At 34.7% G+C, this 16,223-nt stretch overlaps 1 pseudogene; it reads left to right on the forward strand.

The window, feature by feature from the left end:
* Window positions 1–1,878: 1,878 nt before the first annotated feature.
* On the forward strand, window positions 1,879–5,401 carry LOC120211600 (annotated as a pseudogene).
* The last annotated feature ends 10,822 nt before the right edge of the window (window positions 5,402–16,223 follow it).

A 16,223-nucleotide genomic window follows, 5' to 3' on the forward strand; every position in this document is an offset into this window, starting at 1 on the left:
TTGTAAAAATTGTCTTTCGATGCTTAGAATTACTAATCCGTTCAATCTATCTTGAGTCATTGTACTTCGAAGAAGAGTGTGTTTATATACATGTACATGATTAATGAACCATGACGGAGGGCAGAATGGAGAGAAACTGTGGGCGAGCTTGTTTCAGTAATATTGTTTTCTTCTCCACCGTCCATTGCTGGAACACAACTTTCAACTGTTTCATTCGCTAAAGTTGGTTTTAGCTAACTTAGTTTTCCCCATTGAATTTGTTAAAGTAAAGAGTTAAATAATTTGTTAAAGTAAAGAGTTAAATAATTTGTTAAAGTAAAGAGTTAAATAATTTTGTTAGTAAATCTTTGATTATTATCATATTGGACACATTATAAAAATAAAAGATCAAATTATGTCATTAAACTGAAAGGTTTATATCTTGAGTTTTAACTTAATTAACCAAATTGGACCAATCTAAAATATTGTCAATGAATTCATGGGATAATGGGTAATGGCCCCAAAGAAATTCACAATTAATGTTATAAAACCCAAAGCTTTATCAATGGCGGCCATTGAAAAACCAAATCTTTAGAACCCCAGAAGGGGTTGTGCATATACAACACCAATGCTAGTAGTAATCAAAGCTCAACACCTTTCCTCATCTGATGCCCCCTCAAACATGCTACCCTGGGCTAAGGCTCATCTGACACATGTATTGGGTCGGCCTTACCTCTGATGGCATATAAAACTTGCCTGAATATGTATATTTTTCCTTTTCACCTTTAATTCTTGTATACATCATATATTTTTAATTCATTTGATGCGTCGATCAAACTCTTCAACGTGACGGTCAATAGTCCAAGTAAATTTTCCATCACACACGTTAACATATGACCGTTTTGTTACAAACCAATAACGTTAATGACCAATTTGTTACTTTTAAATTTTAGTGAGGAAAACAAAAAATTACTCAAATATTAGTAATATTTTATAATTTACCCTAAATTAATTGATGTATAATGCAAATGATTTGGTCTTAATGTAATTGCAAATCATTTTTAAAAAATGGATGAATCATTTGAATTAAGAGGAAATACGAGCTGCGCATAATTATTTTCCTAGAAAATAAATTTACATTCTTTCTAACCGACACAGTAGGGATAAGTGGTCAATTCATCGGCTCGAATTAAAAAATTTGAATTATTCAAGTTAATACGTCTTATTTTATAAATCAAATTTTATTTGAATTTTTTTATTTAAGTCGAATATAAAATTCACATCGAGTTCATTTTTTAGTTTATATTTAAATTTAATTGTAAATATTTATAATATCATGGTACTATTTGATTCTAATTTAAACAATTTTCTATAATAATATACAATACATGTATATTTATTCATATGTGATATGCATATATGATATAGAATCTAAAGACTCAACTAAAACTTAAAAATTAATCTATTAAATAATAAATATTTTGAGTTATTCGAGTTATTAAAATTTTATTTATAATTAGACTCGAAATTAAAAATTTTACGAGTAGAATTTTGTTCACCCTACTCAACATTAAGAATAACTGTTACAAAACTATGCGGGGGATATTATTTATTTTTCTTGAAGAAATAAGTAAAAAAAAATAGAACTTCTCTGCACCTTTCCAATTTCAATTTGAAGAAATTGGATACGGCTCCAGCCCACTACCCTAAAACCCGCTCTGATGAGCCCGACCCATCAATGATGTATCGGGTCCACCAATATCCACGCGTCAATTAACTGGCGCGAGCCCACCTTAAAGAGAGAAAAGGAAAGTGCAAAGCAGCGAAGATGGTCCCACTTTAATCATAGATAACCTCAGAGTTAACTTAACCTCTGATTTGGGTTAGATCCTCTCCGCCTTTAGGCGCATAGCTCATCTCCCCTTCCCCCAAAAATTGATTAGGGTTTCAAAAATCCCCCAAATCGATCAATATTCTCTCCTTTTTTTGGGTTTCTACGGTCAATTCTGCGAGTTCTTGCATCGAAAATTCAAAATTCTACGGGTTCTTCTATTCAGTGTGAATTCGATTGGAAATTGAATTGAAAAAAGAGGGAAAGAAAAATGGAGACGCAGAGGATAGTAGAGTTTCCTCACAAGGATATTGATAAACGTCCGAGGAAAAGGCCCAGATTAGCATGGGATATGCCTCCTCCTAAGGTAAAAGAAAGAAGTTTATATTTTTTCTCCTTTATTATTGTTGAAGTTTTTTCAGATTTTTCTCTTATATGATGTAGAATAGTATCAATTTTCAACGTCTTAATTTGATGTGGTTTTTCCCCTTTAGATTTTTGATTTTGTTCTTTTGGTTTTACAGGTTCTTCCAGCAATATATTGCGGTCAGGAATTTGGGAATGGATGTATATCTAATTTTTCATTTCCTAATAATGTTTTACAGGGGAATTCCTCGTAATGGATCTCCTCCTTGGCGACCTGATGATAAAGATGGCCATTATGTTTTTGCAGTTGGAGAAAGCTTAACTCCTCGATGTAATTTTGTCTCTTCTTGCAAAATTGACTGTAGTATATGTTTTTAGGTAGATTTGATAATATCTACATATTTATATTCGTTTTCGGAAAGTAAATATTGAACTATTGTGAATATCTTTGAATGAAATTATGCAGTCATCATCGCTAAACATATTAAGTACAATCACATCTTTACCCCATTTATGTCATATTCAAATTGGTCACTTATATTCTTTTATTCTCCATGTTTGCAGACAGGATTCTCAGTAAAATGGGTGAAGGTTAGTATTTTCGTTCTCAATCCTGGTTTGACAATCATGGGAAGCGGCTTCTCCATTCAAATAACATTTTAATATTCTAATCCATGTAGATATTTTGGATTGTTGCTTAACCTGGATTATGGTCTATGAATTGTGTATTGCAGGAACATTTGGTCAAGTTCTAGAATGTTTTGACAATGAAAAACAAGAAGTTGTGGCCATCAAAATTGTTCGCTCCATAAACAAGTATCGTGAAGCTGCCATGATTGAAATTGATGTCCTTCAAAGACTTGCTAGGCATGATATTGGTGGTGGTGCTCGGTAAGGATGCCCTCATCCTTCTTTGTTTTCTTATTCGGTGTAGAAATTGAAGTGACTATGGTATAAGTGGTTTCATTCCTTGCAGTTGTGTGCAAATACGGAATTGGTTTGACTATCGTAATCATTTTGTATTGTAAGTATTTATTGATATTTTTATTTTATTAATTTGAGGGGGCAATGCAAGCACTTTCATTCCTAAATATTCTGTGAGTTAAAAAGCTTGCGGATGAATTGCAATGGTTTGAACAGGTATTTGAGAGGCTTGGACCTAGCTTATACGATTTCCTCCGCAAAAACAGCTACCGTTCATTTCCATTGATCTTGTTCGGGAGCTTGGCAGACAAATTTTGGAGTCTGTAGCATGTGTGTGGATAATTCTTGCACTATTTATAATCTGTATTATATTTACTAGAAAACCCTTTAGTATGAAACAAGAGCTCTGGCGTATTGGTTAATTTATTAGTTATGTTTCTACATTTTTCTTTAAAAATTGAAAACCATCTTAGTTTTATTAGACAATCAGGGGTTGATGATGATAATGTATTTCCTTACCCTAAAAAGTATATAAGTTTTGTTAGTTTTGCATCTAGTTGCTTAGTTAATTTTTCCTTTTCAAATGTGCAGTTATGCATGATTTGCGGTTAATTCACACTGATTTGAAGCCAGAAACATTCTGCTTGTTTCCTCCGAATATATAAAGGTGCCAGATTATAAGGTATTCCTTAATTTTTCTATTCCCTAGGCATGTTTTTATATTGCTGTGTGTAATTGGAGATTGCTTAATTCACTTTTTATGCACTATTAAACTGAGGCATCTTTGAATTCTAATTTCTTGAAAAATGTTCTTTTATGTGCTCTAGTTTTTACAACGCTCTACGAAAGATGGTTCCTATTTTAAGAACCTGCCAAAGTCAAGTGCAATAAAGCTGATTGATTTGGGAGTACAACATTTGAACACAAGGATCATAGCTATGTGGTGTCTACTCGACATTATCGTGCACCAGAAGTCATACTTGGTTATCATCATCTTCGTAACTGAGATGCGGGTGTTTTTTTTGCACATGTGCACATTTTCTTGACACTTTTTTTCATTTTTACAGGTCTTGGATGGAACTATCCTTGTGACTTGTGGAGTGTGGGTTGCATACTGGTTGAACTATGCTCTGTAAGTGAATCTTCGTAGATAAGTTTGTACTTATTGGTGTTACTGAACGCTGGAGCACAGTGTTTTCAAGAAAGAGGAAATGAGTATTTTAGAAACCTCTGTTGAGCTAGTTATTAGTTGATAAGATTAAAAAAGATGCAAGACATGATCAAGTGCATAAATCTCATTCAATATGAGCTAGCCTCTAGAAGATAAATCTTGTTTTAAGGTAGCTAGAATGTGGTTTGCTGTTCATTGTAAAATAAGAAGGCAACTTAAAATTTTCATGATTGATCTGTTGGAATCTAAAGGTGGTTGTAATTTACTTCCTGAACTGACTATGATCTTAAATGTTGTATATTATTCATGAACAGGGTGAGGCACTTTTCCAAACACATGATAACCTAGAGCATCTTGCCATGATGGAGAGGGTTTTAGGGCCATTACCCCAACATATGGTGGTCAGAGCTGAGTAAGAGTGACTATGTTGCTTGTTCTTGTTTTGAGTTTGTTGTGGAGGAAGTTCTTACATAGTACCTGTATTGTTGCAGCAACCGTGCTGAGAAATATTTCCGGAGGGGCACACGTTTGGATTGGCCTGATGGTGCTACTTCAAGAGAAAGCTTGAAGGCAGTTTGGAAACTGCCCCGCCTACCGGTATGTTATCATGAGCTTGCTCCTCTTCTTTTAACTCACTGGCAATTATCTGAACTCACCTGATATTGACAGTAACTATATTTGCTGCTTTTGATGTTCATCACACCAACTATAATCAAATTGAGGAATTATTTTATTGCTTTTACTGACAAGGCTCATTATTCTCCGGAACTTGGGGCATGATCCTAGCTTTTTTCATTCTCCAACTTCTACTCCTAAACCACTCTTGGTTCTTTACTTTTTTGCTGCAGAACTTAATAATGCAGCATGTGGATCATTCTGCTGGTGATTTGATTGATCTCTTGCAAGGTTTACTACGGTACGATCCAGTCGAGAGACTTAAAGCTAGAGAAGCACTAAGACATCCATTTTTTACTAGAGATTGTAGGAGGTTCGGCTATCCCTTGTAATCGGAGATTGGGATCTGTCAAATTTCGAGTGAGCAACCTTGCATACTGAGGCATATGTTGAATGGCATTTGTCTCTTAAAATATATTTGCCTGATCAAATACATATATGTGTATAGTATAATACTCATTCCCTTTCCTGAAGGTGCGATTTGCGTCTTTTTCGTTTGTTGGCTTTCTTGGTCTCACGAACGTGTATGTTATCTGGTGGTCATCTTGAATGGTATCTGCCTGATGATGTACGGTTTGCTGACTGTTATTCAAAAAGAGAGATATAAAAGTTGGTGTAAGAATTTATAAACTGCTTCTATATATTATATGAGAAATAATTTCAGTGACAACAAATACTTTAGTATACGAATTTAATCAATTTTTTTTGGATTTGTCAAAATGACTAACAAATTCACAACGCGAATTCCAATTTTGTAACTCAGTTTCTAATTTTGCAACGAGAATATGTAAATCGAATTACGATTTTTCAAATTCGTAACGCGAAAGTCAAATTCGCACTGAATTTTAAATTTGTAACAGGTTTAAGTTTCGCAACACAAATGTTTTGGGTATATAACAACGCAACAGTAGCAATTCATAACCTAAATCCTTAAATCGCAACTCATTTCATCTCCATCTATCACTCTTTCCAGCGACATTCGTTCCTATATCCAACGACATCCTTTCCCATCTTTATTTTTTTTACATAATTTTATTTCTATATAATTTTTCAATGATTTCTCTCCCAAATTATCAACTATCAACTTAATAAAGTTATGTTTTTCTCTAAGTTAGTGATGATATCTAGTTTATAGCTCGTTTGTTTAGTAAATTAATTCACAATTTTTAGAATGAAATCATCTAATGTTGATCATGTTTGGATAGATTTGTTTTGGAGGGTTATGGAAGAATGTTCATGGTGTTTTACAATATGTGACTTTACCCATGAATCTTCAACTAAAACTGTCATTAAAAAGTTAACTTATGAAACTCTAATGTTACTGTTGCAAAGAAATTGAATTTAGAGCCTCTAAGTGGATTTAGGCTATCTTATCTGAGAAAAGATAAAGTTTTTGTTAATCGACAATGAAGATGTTGAACGATTCATTACTTACATTAGTGTTTCGCAAGAAGATGATGTTACATTGTATGTTGTTGAACCTAGAAGTAGTGAAGTTGGGTCAGTAGCGAGTAGTAATCAACTAAGTTCTTCAACCCAAAATTTAATGGTTCCACCACAATTTCATCACCAAGCAAATTTTGTTTCACCACATTTCCAATACCAAACACATATCAAACACATCTCAAAACCCACAACCTTTTCATAATCCAAATCCAATCAACTTTCAGCACCAAATTCCGATTTTCGTATTGACCAGTTAGACAATTATGAGCCAACAAAAAAATTGTGAGTACTAGTCAGTATTCGAAATTTGATCTTGGTCAATACCCGGACTTTGATCTTGGTCAATACTTGGATTTTGATGATGTGATGGAAGAAGAAACAGACCCTGCATGTAATGATTTTGATATTGGTCAATACTCGAATTTTGATGATGAAACAGCCGCTGCCGATGAAGATGTTGTTGATGATAATAAGGAGGAAGTTACGACTGTGAATGAACATGTTGAACATCCATTCTGTAATTCATATAACCCTGAAGAAGAAGAATAAGAAGAAGTCCTCGAAGAAAGGAAAAAGAAGAAAATGCCACGGGAGTATAACTGGAATATGCCAGAATTACTTCAGATACCGGAAGAAGAGTTGGTAAAGATATCAGTTGATTGTTACACAAAATTTATTCGTATCAAGAAAGATGATTGTTTTGATACAAATGAAGACTTGAAGATAGCTTTGTATACTAAATGTGTGGAAGATGGCTATCAACTAAGAGTTAACAAATCAAGCAAAGATCGTTTCGAAACAAGGTGTATGATTGACAAAACTGTACGTGGCGTATGATTGTAAAGAGGATAAAAGATTGCGAAATGTTTCAAGTTTAGACTTTTATTGATAACATACATGTTCAAGAACTCAAGTTTCCTCACCATAGACAGGCAAACAAAAGGTGTTGGGTGGTTTTCTAGCTGAGTTAATGTTTTTGAATGGAAGGGTATATCGGGGACATGAAATTATGACTGACATGAATACTCGGTTCAAGATTAGTATCTCATATTCTCAAGCTTGGAGAGCCAAATGTTATGCCTTGGAATTGTTGAGGGGGTCGCCAGAAGCATCGTTTGCCCAACTGTCGGCTTATTGTCACAATTTAAAGCTGAAAAATCATGGGTCGGTAACTCATATCAAAACAGATAGATATGGACGATTTGAGTTGTTGTTTATCGCCATTGGTCCTGCGGTTAGTAAATAATTATAATTTTGTTGACTCATTTTTGTTAGTTGCATGCATTTCACATTTAAATGATTATATTTCTTGTGTATATGATTTTGTAGATTCATTTGTTTATTACTTGCATACACCCAATTATTATAGTTGATGGAGCACATTTGAAAGGTCCATACCTTGGAGTAAACTTATTAGCAGTAGCCATGAATGCTAACAATTGGATATTGCCAATAGCTTATGGGGTTGGCAAATCTGAAACCTCTTATTCATGGACATGGTTTATGGGGCATCTTAGGGATTACATAGGTCCTATTAGCAATATGACAATCATATCCGATAGGGCAAACTCAATTGACAACCCTGTTAGAAGGTGTGTCCCAGATGCTTTTCATGGACTTTGTTGTGTTCATTTGTACAGAAATCTAAAATCAAGGTCTGCTGGTATAAAAATCACAAATGGACATACTGGAAGGCTGTAAAAGCTTATCGGGAAGTGGATTTTAATAAGCATAAATTGTTTAAGACGTGTTTTGCCTCAATGTGCTCAAACACTAGAAGATGTCAGGTTTAAAAGATGGTCAAGAGTACATCAACTTGGAGCAAGATAGTTTCATGACGTCTAATAGTGCAGAATCAATCAACGCTCTAAGTCGTCATTCCCGGAAATTACCCATTACTATGTTAATGGAGTTTTTTCGAGCCTCTATTCAACAGTGGTACTACAAGAAAAGAAACCATACAGGTATTATTTCTTTAAATTCGTAACTTATCATATATTTACTAAGTATTATTTATTTAAATTTACAGGAACATTGGAACGTCTTATACCATGGACTGAAAAAAAGATAATGAAATGTGTTGTGAAGTCAACGTCCTGGAGAGTTGAACCATGTTCAAACACTTTGTTTGAAGTATTGGATAATAACTTAAATGGGCTTGTCGATCTAAATGCAAAGACGTGTAGTTGTAAGAAATGACAAACATCTGGTTATCCGTGTGGCCATGTTATAAAAATTGCTCTTCATCTAAACCAAGATGATTCAAGCGCATACGCTATGGATTGATACACTACATAAGTATATCGACAGACTTATACCGAGATTGTCTACCCATGTCCACATCCTTCTGAGTGGGACATACCAGATAACTTACAAATAGTTTTGCCACCAGTCATGGACAGCATGCTACCTGGCCGACCAAAAATTACGATCGTATACCGTCTAAGGGTGAAGAGAAGAGGATATCGACATGTAGTCGGTGCAAGGAAAGGGTCATACAAGGTTGACATGTGGATCACCAGTGCCATCACAATCATCTTTTCCTCTACCAAAAATGGATCCTCATCAAAATCCAAAGCTCATATGGTGCCAAGCAAAAGGAAATCAAAATCGCAATCAAAATCAAAATCCCAATCACAACCGGCTTCACCTTTTGGGACTTATTAACTTAGGTGATTTTTAAATGCAAACGTTGTATTATGTGTATTTTATGTGTGAATGCATATTTTTCAGTTAGACATTCATTAGTAACTGAGTTTGAACATTGCTATGATCTGTTCAGTTGTTATCATGTTAGGATTTTCTCTTGTGTTTGATTGCTTGGATAGTTGTTCTTTTGCTTCTTCAAGTGTCCTTAGCTGTATTTATAGCTTGGAATGTGTTTGATGTTGTATATACCTTGATGTTGTATGTTGCGATCAACGCGAAAGTCAAATTCGTAACACGAAATAAGCGTTGCGATAGTCAAATTCGCAACGCAAAATCGTAAACCGAATTTGACTTTCGCGTTGCGAATTTGACTATCGCAACGCTTATTTCGCGTTGTGAATTTACCTTCCGCGTTGCGAATTTACCTACAACATGTCTTTTTTACCTTCAACATAATGCAGATTGAAAATTAAACATTGTCGTGGGTACATTATTTGAACATTGTTATGGGTACATTATTGGAAAAATAATGTTCCGGACTTCGTTAGAAATAACCTTTTTTCATCGGATTAATTTCATTTTTGTGGGTACATTATTTGAACATTGTTATGTATAAATTTGTTGTGTATGTATGTTTTGGTTTGATTATATTATATGTATATTTTCATTCAGATGAGATGGGTTGTGCATAACAAACAATCTATCTCTTCTATGTGAGTACTTTATTCCAACCATGTGACAAGTGTGACAACCCCATCAACTCACAACTCAGCTTTGAACTCAATCAATATTGTCTTTTAGCTTGATGGTTCATAAAACATGTTACTTGAACAGTATGAATCAATTATGCAATTTCCATGTTCAATTTAACACTGTATTTCAAATTCATTTCATATGTAATTAGAGTTTGAATTTAAATTTCAATTTGAGTTTGAATTTCAATATAAATTTCGGCTCCACTATAAATATTAGCCCAGGCCAATATGCATGTTATCATTGATTATTCCTAATTTCCATTGTTTTTTTCAACTTCAAACGCGAGGGAAATCCCGACCATCGTATTTTTTGGTCAACTTTAAAGTGTCAGAAATGTTTCGGGCGTATGATCTGGGTGGTATACGAGAAATGCAATAAATGGCAACTAAAAATCCCGATAATTGAGGGCTACAACTTGTAATAATAACAAAAATAATAAGTCCGAAATGCTTCTGAGTACCACCCAAATCATAAGTCGAAATGCTTCCGATGCTCATCAAATCCAAAGCTCATATGGTGCCAAGCAAAAGGAAATCAAAATCCAAATCTCATATGGTGCCAAGCGAAAGGAAATCAAAATCTACAACTTGAGTTTGAACATTGATATGATGTTCAGTTGTTATCATGTTGGGATTTTCTCTTGTGTTTGATTTTTGGATAGTTTGTTCTCTTGCTTCTTCAAGTGTCATTATCTTGTATTTATAGCTTAGAGTGTGTTTGATGTTGTATATACATTGATGTTGTATGTTGCAATCAATGCGAAATTCAAATTCGCAACACGAAAGTCAAATTCGCAAACCGAAAATCGCGTTGCGAATTTGACTTTCGCGTTGCAAATTTGACTATCGCAACACTTATTTCGCGTTGCGAATTTGACTTTCGTTGTGAATTTAACTTTTGCATTGCGAATTTGACTATCGCGCTACGAATTTGTACCTTCAACAGGTCTTTTTTGCCTTCAAACATAATGCAGATTGATTTTTTTAGAAACAACAAATCAACTTTTACAAATCAATTAAACAAGCAAAAAAATAATTCTTATTTACAAATAAAATTAAACAATCAACTTTTACAAATCAATTAATCAAAAATAAATCTTATTTCCTCATCAATTAAACAAATCAACTTTCAATGTAAATTTAATTAAACAAAGAAAAAAAAGTGTACCCCAGACTGTTGTTTATGCACAAATACATTTCACGCAGCTCACTTCAGGATTAACCTGTAGAAACCAAACATTTGCTCAAACAACACTTTTTACACATCTAAAACCAACAACAACAAATTACTCTAGATACTTAACCAAATATTTTCAAACCAATTAAAGAGTATATGTTAACAACACTTGCTCAAACTTACCAATTATTTATGTACAACTTTCAGCACGCGGATGCAGGTAGGCAGTGTCTCGCATATATCGATCTTGCCATATAATTCCTAAACCACAAGCCTACTGCAGTTCTATCTCTATCTGTGGGAGGTAGATACTGTATACTACCTGTCGTCAAACGTTCCAAGCACAAGCATACGAGAGGACCACAATCCCTCTGGTTCCCTGGGTTTGTTGTGGCGCAGTCTCGTCTCTGATCATTGTAATTTTGAACTTTTTTGGGCTTCTTGTTTCCAGAATTTGTCCAATAATCAATCGCATTCAAGTATTTAGCCAATGATCGCTCCATCCCTTTGTAATAATATCTCTCAAATCAGACAATGGTATGTAATTCAACATGCTGTCATATACCATTGTCTTTAATTTCCTTATTATTAGAAGATGACACCCAGCATCAATATGCTGTTTTATAAAAAATAATATATTAGTGATTTATTATAATTTAAAAATTTTTAATCAAATGCAATATAAGACGAATATAAGACTTACCACCCTTTGAGATAGCCATTATCTTCAACCCCTAATAAAACACCCCACCAAGACCGATCAAGAAACAAAATAACATCGTTGATTTGGCATAGGTCAGAATAACACCCCTTGCTCCGTTCATATAGATAAAATCAACTGCGGTCTTAGCCCAAAGAGTAATATTCGTAATTGTGTCTGGTAGTTTTTCCCTCTCCTGCTGAGGAATGGTACTGGCTGGTAACACATACGAAAGCCAACTCGCATCCATCATCGGGAACGCGAGGGGGTTTATCAATATGTCGACATATGATGTCATATGAATCAGGCTCTTGAACGGTGGACGGGACCTCTTAAACGATGACGGGGGCCTCTTGAACGGTGGGAGGGGCTTCTTCGATGATGAGAGGGGCCTCTTGAACGATAAGAGGAACCTCTTGAATGATGATAGGTGCATTGGGTTTCTTCTTACGGAGTCTTGGCACTAGTGGGGTGAACGGAGACGTAATGTCACGTGCACGACGTCTGATGCGAGAACCCTGTCGTGCAAGAAAACCCGACGTAAACATCTACCTTATCGGGCCGAAAATAAATTAATACATAAATCAGTAAATAAATAATGCCGAAAAAATGTTATTTGCATTTTTAGTATAGTATTAAACAAATTTACCTTATTGCGTAAAGTATGAACCTCATTCTGCAACGATGAAACAATCTCGCGTAGAGCGGCAACCTCATCACGTAAAGTAGATACCTCACTGTTAAAAACATTTTTGATATTTCGATATAACAATTAAGTTAAATGAATTTTTCAAGTCTTTGAAGATCAATTTTAATCCTTACTAAATGTGTAAAATTGTGATTTGTACTTAAACTATTTTTGAAACAATTTTTCAAAGTATTTTAAACCAAATCAAGGCTTAAATCAATTTTTCAAAGGCATGCACCGATGCATCAATACCATGCATCGATGCATCAATGACTAAATTGAAACATCGAATGCATTCCATGCACCGATACACTCTCCATGCATCGATGCACTCTGATTTAATTAAAACATCGAATGCATTTGATGCATCGATGCACAATCCATGCATCGATGCACCAGGCTATTTTTCAAGCATCGAATGCACTTCATGCATCGATGCACTCTTAGTGCACCGATGCACTAGGAGTCCAACGGTCAAATATTTGAAATTTTACACTGATGCACTGATGCATAATGGTCATGCATCGATGCATGAGACGCTCCCACCCAGAAAATTAATTGTTTTCACACATAACGGCTCTATTGACTCCACTAATTATCACCAACGTTCGTTTGATTCAAGGAGTATTTAAACAAGTTAGAACCATTGATCAACAACAAGAAACATCAAGCAATTAGAATCAAGAAAGAATTAAGAGAAAGCATCAACCTCAAGTTTGAGCATTTCAAGCCTATTTTTCATTCAATATTCATTTTGCTTTCAAGAACACTTATAGTGCTCAATTGTATTATTCTTGAGTGTTCTTTCTTTGTTCTAGAATTGTGCAAACATATTTGCCTTGTGGGTTTTTTGTAAGTTTGCAAATTTGTATTTCTCTTTGAGAAAAGAGTATTCTCAAATTGAGGTATATTCTTGAGGGAGTTGTAAGGTTATCTCTTTGGCCTCAAAAGAAAGAACAAATTAGTGAATTTGTTGGAAAATCTTAGTGTGGATAGCTAAGATAGTGGACGTAGACTTTGGTTGATAAAGTCGAACCACTCTAAATCGCTGTGCAATTTCTTTCAATTTTCTGCAAAAGCTTCCACTAAAATTTTATTGCCAATTCACCCCCTCTTGGCCGATTCAGTAAAGCGATAACTCAACAATTGGTATCAGAGCCTAACTCATTTGAAGGTTTAATCGCCTCTTGAGTCGATTCGAGAAGAGTTATATCGATAATCAAAGTCATCAATGGCCTCCGCTTCAAACTTCAACTCCGGTCTCGACTCGATGGCCGTCAATAAGCTCATTTCTTCAATGGATCTAATTATGCCTATTGGAAGAATAGAATGATTACTTCATTCAAGCAAGTGACATGGGAGCATGGAATGCTGTAGAAGAAGGGATACATCAAACCTCTCACTCATCCAAGGTTGTGGAGTGAAGGAGAGACAAGAATGTTCCAGCTCAACTCCAAAGCATCCATATCATTTTTGTGCTCTTGGACCAGATGAATACGAAGAGTTTCATCGTGTACAACCGCCAAAGAAATATGGGACAAACTTCAAGTCACTCATGAAGGTACCGATGAGGTAAAGAATCTAAAATTAGTATTCTATTCCTCCCAAAATTTCAAAGCTATGACGGATAGATTCAGGATAAAACCAAATGAATATCAAGCTATGACGGATAGATTTTCAACGATTGTCAATGGTCTCAAATCATATGGAGAGATCATTTCAAATGAAAAGCTTGTGAGGAAGTTAGTCTTTCCCCCCAAAATCATGGCAATCAAAGAAGACGTCAATCATCGAGTCTAAGGACTTAACGTCCTTAACTCTTGAAGAGCTAATTGGGTCACTCCTCACTCATGAAATGATGCTCGAAGATGAGGTGACCTCGACAAGATTGACGAGACACCAAAGGAGAAGGAGAAGAAGAAAATATTGGAGTTGCTCTCAAATCCACAAAAGAGTGATTCGAATAACGATGACGATGACGAGGAAATGTCATTGTTTGCCAAACGATTCAGAAAAATGATGAGACCTTATCGAGGAAGAAAATTCAAACGAAATGAAGGCCTCAAAAATGAACCAAACAGAATGACCCAATCATTTGCTACGAATGCAAAAAGCCAGGGCATGTCAAGTATGATTGCCCACAATTGAAGAAAAGGGTCAATCAAAGAATAAGCACAGGCTCATGTGGCTACATGGAGCGATGAAGAAAGTTTCGATGAAGAGGAACAGAAGTAGCTAACTTGTGCTTGATGGCATTTGGGGAAGATTCTAAGGTAACCTCTAACTCATCCGATTTGATGATTTATGCTATGATGAGTTATTAGAGGAATATAATGGGTTGGCTTCGGATTATGAGAAATTATTTTTAAAATATAAATGATGTTTCAAATTGAAAAATGAAAACAAAACTCATATCCAAAACCAACAACGATCTGAAGTAAAATCAAAGATTTGCAAATCAAACTAGAAGAGTTTGAAAAGAAATTCTTTTGATGATCTTAAAACTTCTTTGATAAAGTTGGAACAAAACATTTTGAAAAAGTTGGAAATTTCAAAATCCAACTTTGTTAGAAAAAGTTTTAGAAACTACAATCATAGAGGTCCCCAAAGAACCTCTAATGGAAAAATCATTAGAATATGTGGGTTCCTAAAGACTCATTACTACTAAAGATAAAAATATCCTACACAAATGGATACCTAAGGGGACTAGGATTTTGGAAACTAATGAATATGGACCCAAAAGAATTTGGGTACCAAAAATAAAAATTAATCTATGTTTATAGGGAAGGAGCATTGCTACAAGGCACGGGAAACAATTCAAATTCATGGTACCTTGATAGTGGATGCTCAAGACACATGACCGAGATAAAAGCCGGTTCATTGAGCTTAACGCCAAAAATGGAGGAGAAGTGACTTTGGAGACAATTCAAAAGGTCACATTGAAGGTATTGGTACAATAGGTAATACCTCTTCCATACAAATTAAAAATGTTTTATATGTGAATGGATTAAAGCATAATCTATTGAGTATTAGTCAATTATGCGATAAAGGATTCAATGTCTTATTTGAATTAATGGTTGTAAAGTCATTGACATTGCATCTAATCGGATTATGCTGTTGGTCATAGAATAGGAAACATATACATGGTGCATTTAGATTCTTTGATATGACTATTTATGCCTAGTTGCTAAGGATGAACATGGTAGTTGGTTATGCATAGAAGACTAGGACATGCTAGTATGAGTGTTTGCAACGGTTAATTCAAGGAGACCTGGTAAGAGGGTTGCCTAAGCTTAAATTTGATAATGATAAATCTGTGATGCTTATGCTAAAGGAAAACAAAAGCGAGTTCTTTTAAATCCATAATGATGTATCAACTAGTAGAGTTTTACAATTGATCCATTTAGATCTTTTTGGGCCAACTAGAACTACTAGCTTGGGTGGAAAACAATATGCATTTGTCTTGGTAGATGACTATTCTAGATATACTTGGGTTCTATTTTTAAATACTAAAGATGAAGCATTAGAACAATTCTTCACGTTTTCAAAAGTAATCCAAATGAAAAAGGTTACTCTATAACTAGTGTTAGGAGTGATCATGGAACTGAATTTGAAAATCTGGATTTATGAATTTTGTAACTCTAACGGTATTGCCATAATTTTTCAGCACCTAGAACCCCTCAACAAAATGGAGTTGTTGAGAGGAAAAATCGACTTTAGAAGAAATGGCTAAACCAGCTTTTGAAAATAATTTGCCAAAATATTTTTGGGCGGATTTGCCAAAATATTTTTGGGCGGAAGCCACAATACCGCTTGTTATGTTGTAAATCGAGTAATGATTAGGCCAATTTTAAAGAAAACT

This window comes from Hibiscus syriacus, unplaced genomic scaffold, assembly GCF_006381635.1.
Source record: "Hibiscus syriacus cultivar Baekdansim isolate YM2019G1 unplaced genomic scaffold, ASM638163v2 tig00109973_pilon, whole genome shotgun sequence".
In the NCBI taxonomy this organism is placed as follows: domain Eukaryota; kingdom Viridiplantae; phylum Streptophyta; class Magnoliopsida; order Malvales; family Malvaceae; genus Hibiscus; species Hibiscus syriacus.